Raw genomic sequence first — 10,615 nt, forward strand, 5'->3', positions numbered from 1 at the left:
GCTGCTGGTGGAAGAGAGGAGGCTGACCAGCCACCCGGTGCCCACCCCATCAGGCATAATTTGTTCTAATTTTTTAAATTAACTATTGTTCATCTTTCATTAGGTTATGCTATGGTAACCAACAATCCTAAAATCTTAGCTGCTTCCAAACAGAGTGTGTTTCGCTTTTCCCAGGTTCACATTATTTATCAGCTGCAGGTTGGTTTGAAGGATGACCTTCATTCTTGAATTCTGATTAAGATAGCAGCCTTTTCTGGAACTTTTGGAGGAAAAGATCACAAGACTGGGGCCTCCCCGGTGGCGCAGCGGTTGAGCGCTGGGTTGCAAAGCTGCCCGCAGCCTCTGCAGCGCCGGTTCGATCCCCGGCTGCTCCCCTGCCACCAAAGAAGGGTCCCACATGGCACTCAGACCTCTCCTGCTGTGCCCGCTGCTCCCCTCAGCAGTGTACCTCGGTCCTTCTGCCTGCTCTGCTCCCCGCTCTGGCTCTGGTGAATTCTCTCACCCTCCCGTGCTTCTGACTGTACCCAGTGCTTGTATAAATAAATAAATAAATCTTTAAAAAAAAAAAAAAAAGATCACAAGACTGGAGGAGACTGGAGGTCACCTCGCTTGCACTTCTCCCATTCATTTGTGGAAGCAAATCCAGAGCCCAAACTGCTTTCCTTAGGGGAGGGTAATGCCCTCCTGGACAGGTTCTGCAAGTGACAAGTGGCATGTGGGAAGGGGTAGTGAATACTTAGGGATGGATTCACAACCTCCACATGGTCTCACACTCAGCTGTATATATGATTTGTGTTTCTCAAATATCAGGGTGCACTTCATGCCTTTAGACATGTGCTACCACTAGTCCTCAAGTCAAGGACATTGATATTATGTTATGCTTTTAAAATTAGGAATGGCAGGTTGCAGGTGGGTGAGAGCATGGTTTCATCACCCATTCCTCCCCCACAATATATGATGGGTAGGTCTGACACAGTTCCTGCTTTATCTGAAATTGGACAAAAATAAGAAAATAAGGAAACGTCTATAGGGTGATTTCCACAGGGCTGGAGCTTGGCTTTTTTTATGTGGAAAACTGTTACATGGGTGATTTTGAGCAGAGGCTATAAAAGAAAACTGCAGTTTTGAAAGATTTCTGAGCCAACTCTCCCTACTTGTGTGTTTAGGTAACATAAGGAGGAAAAGCAAGCCTGAAGATCAACTGCTTTTTAAAATCGAGTCTACTTTTTTTTTTTGTTTTCATGAAAATCATTTTCAGACATTAATGATTCTGAAATGCAAGTGCAGCTCCAGGCAAAAAGTTTGCAGTAGATGGTTTGTCTTGAATATTTCCTACCCACATCTCCATGCCCCCATCCTGCTCTCCATCAGCAGAGAACTCCACTGCAGTGCCCTTTCTGTACCAAGTATCTACAAAATTCAGCAAAAATGTAGGAAGCAGGTCCTCAGGGCTGGGAACTGTGCCATCTGGAGCGCTCACACAACTCCTCCCTAGGAAGCCCGCAGCCTCAGACAGAGCCAACAAGTAAACAAGAAGTTTCTATTAGAGTGAGAAATGCTGCAGTTGAGGTAAATAAAGAGAACTTTCCATGTACAAAAGATGAAAGTATACTCACTTGTACAAAATAGAAAAGTCTTTCACTAGAGAATGAGGTGTGAACTGAGAAATGAAGGCTGAAGGGGAGACAGAGAGGCGATGGAGACGCAGGACGTTCAGTTCATTCCCCTGGGCAGGCCTTGCCTCACGCTATGTTTTCCGCCTCCGCACGTTTTTACTGAATTTTTATGATGGCGGATGCCACCCCGTTAATAGCTTCATAAAACCCACCTCAGAGCCAATTTTAGTATTTTTGGAAATATTTATAAACTGTCATAATTTCCTTTCATTTTGAAAAAATCTAAACCCCAAAAAGTTTTTTACAAAGGATAATAATATAAGAGAAATACCTATGCAGCTACCACCCAGAATTTACAAATATTAATATTTGTCACTTTTTATTTCATCTTTTAAGAGATGATTGCCAATAAAGTTGAAGTCCCCTATAAACCGTTCCCTGGATACATTTCTCTTCATTTATGCCTTCAGAGTTAATTCCAATCATGCATTTTGTGTTTCTAGTCCTTGTTTTTATGTTTTCTAAAAACATATTAATAAATAGCACAGATTATTTTATGTAGATGTAAAGGATTTACTGTACCATAAATAATCTGCACTCGAATGTTTCTCAACATTATATTTGCAAGATTACTTCTGTACTAATGAAAGCCATCATATAAATATACCAAAATTAATTTTGGCTGTACCATTGCTGTGAACATATAGGTTGTCTTCAATTTTTTGCTCTTACTTAGAGGACTGCAGTAAAAGCCTTTGTATGAGGATTATTTATCTATTATTTATGTTTACACATTTCACTAGGGTAATACCTGAAAATGCAATTACTGGGACATTGAAAACACACATTTTAAATTTTGCTAGACATTAATATCTCTTATAAGAAATTATTAGTTTCTAGTTATTTTCTTCCTAAAGTCTTGGGGAGAGTATCCCATTTTTCTTGATTTTCAATGATTGTTTGAAGGTCTTATGTTAATTTATTTTAATTTGCAAATTCTCAAATGAGAGAAAACCTATACAGATATGCCCATTGTTAAATTATTGGATATGCTCCTCTGTTCCTACCCCTTCCCTTTGATTTTATGGAATTCATTTCTCATATCTGCAGATGCCAGCTGCCTTCCCTCCAAACTCTCATGGAATGACTTCATTTCTTTTTTCTTTTTTTTTTTTTAAAGATTTATTTATTTAGGGCCTCCCCGGTGGCGCAGCGGTTGAGCGCTGGGATGCAAAGCTGCCCGCAGCCTCTGCAGCGCCGGTTCGATTCCCGGCTGCTCCCCGGCCACCAGAGGAGGGTCCCACATGGTGCGCAGACCTCTCCTGCCGCCCGCTGCTCCCCTCAGCAGTGTACTTCGGTCCTTCTGCCTGCTCTGCTCCCTGCTCTGGCTCTGGTGAATTCTCTCACCCTCCCGCGCTTCTGACTGTACCCAGTGCATGTATAAACGAAACAAACGAACAAACAAACAAATAAATAAATAAAAAAAAATGCCTCTATAAAAGAAAAAAGAAAAAAAAAAGATTTATTTATTTATTATACAAGAATCTGAGTACAAGCCAGATGCTGGGGAGGGTGAGAAGATTCACCAGAGACAGAGCAGGGAACAGAACAGGCAGGCAGACCAAAGGCACTGCTGAGAGGAGCAGTGGGTGAGACGGGAGAGGTCTGCCATGCCATGTGAGACCCTCGCCGGCCAGCCAGGATCGAACCGGAGCTGCAGAGGCTGCGGACAGCTTCCCAGCGCTGCGCTCAACCACCTGCGCCACCAGGGGAGAACTTTCATTTCTTTTTTCATGGAGAAAATAGAAATAACCTGATAAGAACCTCTTGCTCCAAATTTAATGATGTACTACTGTTCTCATACTCTACATACTTTACTCCCATCACAGAGGGAAGCTATCTCTGCTCCTACTTGAGACCAGCGCCTTCGCTTGTAACCTGGATTCCATTTCTTGTCATTTCTTCAATCTCATTATTTCTCCAATGTTCCCCTCATCTCTTACATCCGGGGTCAGCACACTTCTACAGTAAAGGTCCACATAGTGTTTTATGCCACTTATGCTACCTGACACTATGTTCCAGTGAAACTCTATTGGAAAAGGTAGGCAAAAGTCCCTTTTGGCTGACAGCAATAGTTTATCCATTCCTGTCTGATTTCATTAATAATTTCTTGAGCTCTACTGGAGTTTCCCCTTAGTTCACAGGTATGCTGTAATACCATCCATCTTAACAAATGCTCTTTCAACTCTGGAACTTGTGGTAATTTCTCATTTGAGTTAAAATGCTGTGAGTTCTCTATGCTATGTGATAAAACCGAAAGTGCATGGTGAAAGGAGTGAGAAGAACTGATCCACCTTCTGTTCTGATTGGAGAGGAAAAGGAAAATACATGAGCTAGATCCAAGACCCTGACTGATGTTGCCTCTCTTTTCTGCTTCCCCCTACCACAAATCTTCTCAAAGATGGTGTGCACTTACTGTTCCTCCTTCCTTTCCTCTCTTTTTCTCTTGAACCCACTCTACTACTGCTTCTGGTTCACACTTCCATGAAACCATCCCTTCTTCCAACATCAGCAGTTTCCATCTTGCCAACTCTAAAGGTCAGTCCTGGGGCCTCCCCTGGTGGCGCAGCGGTTGAGCGCTGGGCTGCAAGGCTGCCCGCAGCCTCTGCAGCACCAGTTCGTTCCCCGGTCGCCGGCAAGGGTCCCACAAAAAATAAAAATAAAAATAAAGGTCAGTCCTCATTTCTTGTCTTAATCTGGTGGCACCGTTTGGAAACCTTTGTCACTGGTCTTGAAATACTGTCCCAGAAGGATTGCCTCCCTTACCTCATTGCCTGTTCCAGCTTCTCTTTCTGAATAAATGTTGGAGTGCCCTCAGCTCCTACCTTGGTGGTCCTTTCCTCTAGAGCTACCCTCATCCTCTAGGTGATCTCATCTAGTTGCATGACTTTAAATTCTAACTCTTGGCTGCTGGCCACCAAATCTGTATCTACTGCCCAAATCTCTCGTGCGCTACACACACACACACACACACACACACACACACACACCTTCTTCATTCATTTATTTTCTTACATCATTACTAATTTTTGTACAGTATTTGATTTCTCCCCTCAGGTGTAGCCCCTGTAGTTCCCCCATCACCATAGCACCCATGATCCATCACCTTAGTCTCTTGTTGCTCTTCCTGCCCCTGTTTTGACCATTCTCTCCACTCATCTGCACACCTTCTTAATAAAAGGCATCATCACACTCCCAGTTGCTCTAGTCCAGAATCAGTGAGTCATCTTTAATACTTCTCTTTTCTCACATGCCACATCTCCTTCATCTGTGCATCTATCACCTCCACCTTCCAAATACATTCTAAATATGACTACATCTAACCCTCTGCATAGCTGCTACTTTATTTATTTATTTTTTAAAGATGTATTTATTTATGCATACAAGAGCTGGGGTACAGGCCAAAGATGTGGGGGGTGAGAGGATTCACCAGAGACAGAGTGGGGAGCAAAACAGGCAGACTGACTGAAATACACTGCTGAGGGAAGCAGCAGGCAAGACAGGAGAGGTCTGCTTTGTGGGTAGCCATGTGGGTAGCTCACTGGCCAGCCAGGAATCAAACTCATGCTACAGAGGCTACAATTGCTTCATAGTGTGGTGCTTAACCCCTTGCGCCACCAGGGAGGCCCCATAGCTGCTACTTTGATGCAGAGTAACCCCATCTTCTGCCTGTTGAAATAGCCTCCTCATAGTTTTCCCTTTCCTACTTCTGTTCCTTTTCTATAAATTCTCATCACAGTAGCCGCAATGAGTCTTAAATGATAAATACTAGCCATATCATTCCCCCTTTCAAGACCCTCCAAACCCTGTCTCACTTGGAATGCAATTCAGGCCCTCCATTATCTGCTCCCTGGCTACCTAACTTGTGTCTTCTGCCATCTCTCCTTTGGGATTATTCTGCTCCATGCACACTGGCCCCTAGTTCAACACTGTCTCAGTGTTTTTAATTTTGGTGGTCACTATAATGCTCCCTCCACCAACCTTCACATTGGCCTCCTAACTCACTTCTTTCAAGTGTGTCCTCAGCTGTCACCGCTTTGAGTGTTTTTGGACACCATCCTCATTTGGTTATTCAGATCTAATTTTCCTCATAGCATTTAATGTTAAATAATAACTTGTGTATTTTTACTTATTTTATTTTCACTTACAGATAAGCTTTTTGAGGGCAGATTGTTTACCCAGTGCTGAGGATAGTGTCTGGCATATAGTAGGTACTCCAAAAGGTGACCGACTGAATGAATGCATTTTCTCTTCAAGGATGGAAGGATTATATGTGTGGCTCCAAACCAGTTCCTCATAACTGACATACTTCCATCCAGTGTAACCTGTAGCCCTTGTCTGTGGGCCAGCAGCAGGCAGTGGGGATTGCAGAAGAGTTATCAGATTTGCCCTCTTTCCAGAAGTGAAGAAATACAAGGTCCCAGAATGTGTTTCTTAGTGAAAGTCTACCATCTCTGTAGTTCAAGAAAATTCCTCCTAAGTTCTGGCAATAGTTTGACTATAAGTACTAGTTCTGGCCAGTGTAACAACAACAACAACACTTTTTTTTCCTAGGTATTCTAGAAATCTAGTGGAAAGTTAGAAGAGAATGAATCAGTAGCTTTAAACCACATTTTATTGCCAAATAGAACTTCATCTCCCCCTTTATTTTAAAATGTGTAGCTCCAGTCACTGAATGTTTTTTGCCTTCCTCCCCAACCCTTCTATTTGCAAACTTGAATTCAAAAGTAACAAGTAATTAGGTAGGGTTCATAATTTTCATTAAAATATTTGTTGACCCTTTTCTTAAAAAGATAATTTCAGAAGTATGCAGTTCACATTAAAAATAAGTTAATTTTGAAGCTCACTTTTTTATGATTATAGGTTTAACGAGAACACACATGGTGAGAATGTGAAATGACAGGTGTCACCATTTGGGAGACAGGCTGTGTTTCTGCCTGTTTGTTCTTTCTCACCCGTACCCCCAACTATGTGTATAGCAGTTCTGCCCTATAAATATATATGACAAGCAGAGATGTGGACTCTTCCAGGGCTCGACGCTGAGGATTTCTCCAGCAGTGAATGCATTTCTGCAGCTGGAGGATTCAGCTGAGGGAGAGGCAGCTCATTCAAGGGGAACAAGCTCTCTCACTGTAGTGGGTTTGGAATGTAGATGTGGGATCTGTCAAAGGAGCATCTCTGTTCTCCGTATTGACAGCTCATGCTTGCTCTGTGACATGTGTGCTGCAGAAACATGACCTGGAACTGATGTGTTCTGGCAGAAACAAGCTGGGAAATTTCAGGCAGTTTCTGCCTTTTTCTTTCCTCCTTAATGGTAGTGAACTGTGGAAGGGGGAAAGGAATCTGTAGCTGGCAGAAGAAGGATCATGTCCCACTATCAAAGCCACTTCTGTGGCCTTGAAGTCCACATAGAAGTCATTCATGCAACTCTTGTAGGATGACACTGTTATCTGCATGTGTAATTTTAGTCTGTATTGTATAAAACTCTGGGATGGGATATCTACCAAATAGTAAAGAACTAAGAAAAACTGAAAAACTGGCAAAAATAAAACCAACTTTGTGGATAAAAGTAAATGTGATAACCAAGATAACAAGAATAATAATTCAGAAAGGGGATACAATGACCTGGTTATTCAGCTCAATATACTCAATCAATTTTGATGTTGGCAGATAAAAAACTATTTGGTCATGCTTGATTGCCTATATTAATGTAATTGAATTCTCTCTGTGTAGCCTTTAAAATTTCTATTGGGGAATAAGGAGAAAGAAATTTTTGTTGAAAATTCTACACAGGTGCAGCAGTGTATTTCGTCAGTCTGCCTGTTCTGTTCCCCGCTCTGTCTCTGGTGAATCCTCTCACCCTCCCCGAATCTGACCTGTACCCCGGTTTTTGTATAAATAAATAAATATTAAAAAAAAAGAAAGAAAATTCTACACAGGTGATCAAGCACTATGTTACTGAATTCATTCAATAAATACTTAAAGAGTATGTACTCTGGGTTAGATACTGGGGAGGTGATAGGATAGAGAACAATGATTCCCATGGGGTTTGTCTTTATCAAAGGCAGAGACTGATAAAGACAACCACACAGAAAAAAGCCACAAATATAATTATTAAAAATTCAGGTAAATATATATGAAGGAGGGCCTCCCCTGGTGACGCAGCGGTTGAGCGCTGGGCTGCTTAGCTGCCTGCAGCCTCTGCAGCACCGGTTCGATCCCCGGCCGCTGGCAAGGGTCCCACATGGCGCGCAGACCTCTCCTGCCATGCCCGCTGCTCCCCTCAGCAGTGTATTTCATCGGTCTGCCTGTTCTGTTCCCGCTCTGGCTCTGGTGAATTATCTCACTCTCCTGTGCTTCTGACTGTACCCAGTGCTTGTATAAATAAATAAATAAATCCTTAAAAAATATGTATATATATATGAAGGACACCAATGAGGGGCTGAGAAAGAGAATATGAATGAAAGAGAGAGAGCTTCTTAAGTAGTAGTTAAAGTGAGAGTCAAAGGGTGTGAATGAAATAGGCATGTGAGGAGCCGGTTAAGAGCCTCCAGGTAGAGGGAACAGTAAATGAAAAGACCCTGTTACGGAAAGATCATGAATTGTTTAAGGAATCGAAAGAAAATAAGAGTGTAAGAAGTTGGGAAGGCTGGGAGGGCTGAGAGGGAGCTGGCAGAACATGGAGAGCTTGGTGGGAGTCTGGATTTTGTTTGAAGTGTGACAGAAAGCCAATAAAGAGTTTTGGGCAAGGAAATGACCCAAACCACTACGCGCACACACACACATTTTTTTAAATTGATTTTTAAATTTTTTTCACATTGTTGTTCATTTTAAAATAATATTTACTTCCCCCCACCCCCTCAGGTGTAGTCCCCATAGAGTTTCCTTCACCAATGCACCCGTGCACCATCACCTCAGTCCCCTGATCTTTTCCCCACCTCCTCCCCGGCAAGATGTCTCTGATTTACAATTGCCTGTTTTTGCTTTGTTGTGTTTGTACTTTTTCCTTCTGGTTTATTTCACTGAGCATAATTCCTTCTGGCTCCATCCATGTTGCTGCAAATGGCATGAGTTTATCTTTTTTGATCGCTGAATAATATTCCATTGTGTATATATACCACATCTTCTTGATCCAGTCATCTATTTTTGGACACACGTTTTTAAGACAATCTCAAAGTTAAATTAAATTCCAATTTTTCCTCCAGACCCAGCTGAGAGTAAGTGCAAGATGCTACTGTGTATTAGTTATCTATAGCTGTGTATCACAACATCCAAAATTTACTTCCTTCAAGCAACCTTTATTTTCTTAGCATTTCCATGGGTAGGAATCTGGAGGTGACACAGCTGACTCCTCTGTCTCAGTTTCTCACTGGCAGCAGATGAGGAGCTCACCTATGCTGCAGTCACACCTGAACTCTAGACTGTGAGGATTCACTTCAAGGCTCACTCAGGTGGTTGTTGGTGGCATTTGGCTCCTCATAGCTCTTGACTCAAGCTCATTATCTAATACCTACCCCTACTACTGAAAAAGTGTCACAAAGCACATCTTAATTGTTCTACATGCAGTGTACTTTAATATTTCCTAGCTATTGGACAGGTAAAATAAATTCTGGTTGGGCCATGCTAAATGCTGCTTATAGCCAGCAGGGTGAGAAACACCCTCGCTACTATTACACCCATGTACTGTTTCATGCTGCCATTCTTTGCATATATGACCCCTCACTCTGGGTTCCCCTTAAACTCTGCTATGATTTTATTTATTTATTTTAAAGATTTCTTTTTATACAAGAACCAGGGTACAGGCCAGGTGCGTGGTGTGTGTGAGTGTATATGTGAGAGAGAGAGAAAGAGAGAGAGAGAGAAAGAATTCACCGGAGACAGAGTGGGGAACAGAACAGGCAGACTGAAGAAATACACTGCTGAGGGGAGCAACGGGCGAGGCAGGAGAGGTCTGCTTTGCCATGTGGGAATCTCGCCCAGATTGAACCGGGGCTGCAGAGGCTGCGGACAGCTTTACAGTGTGGCGCTCAATCCCCTGTGCCACCAGGGAGGCCCTGCTATGACTTTAGAGATTATTTTCCTCCTTCCAGTTTCAAATAAAACTCCACCTTAAAATAAAGCCATCCATTAAATCATCTGGTCTTTCATGCACTTTGCATTCTCACTGCTAAGGCAAATGTTTGATCTGCTTTGATTATAGTTAAATTTAAAATTCAGTCCTCTTGATTGTAAAGTCCTTGAGTACAAGACTATGTCTGATTCTGACATGGTCATTTCTTTGGAACCAATAGGTTCTAGTTAACCTGGTAAATTTGTAAAGTAGGGAAAATATTGGCTCATGGGGTTGTCTGAGATTTAAACAGGGTAACACACTTAAATAATAATTGTATGACTAACAATTTTATTCCCTGTTCTACAATTGAATAATTGACATAAGGTCACACAAGTAGAAACTGAAATAGCTAGGTCATAAGGTAGCTTCCACATTGTTAGACACCATATAATGCTTAGTTAAATGTTTAGCCCATAGTAAGCACTCAGTAATTGGTGACTATTATCATTTAACAAAAGGGTGTTGGATGAAAACTGAGTGAATGATTTGGCAGAAGTGTGGATTATCTATAATAGCCTGTGGGTCTAGGGATCATTCCATTCATCATTCTGCTATTAGTGTGCTATTTAATCTGCTGTTTTATTTTTCTGAGTGAGTGGCTGTGACTATATGATTAAAAATCACCAGATCAGGAAAATGAATTTACTGTCTTCAGTAGTCTTAATAACCACATCAGATTAACTGCAAGACTGATTCAACTATGCACAAATTAGATATTAAGATAGATGAAAAACATCCAATTGGACCAAAAAATGATTTTGAGAATGCGTAGATCAAATTAATTTTCTTCTTTTGTGCAATTCAGTTCAATTCAAACCTTCAATTC

Source organism: Talpa occidentalis, unplaced genomic scaffold, assembly GCF_014898055.3.
Source record: "Talpa occidentalis isolate TD23 unplaced genomic scaffold, MPIMG_talOcc4v2.1 talOcc4.3, whole genome shotgun sequence".
Lineage (NCBI taxonomy): Eukaryota > Metazoa > Chordata > Mammalia > Eulipotyphla > Talpidae > Talpa > Talpa occidentalis.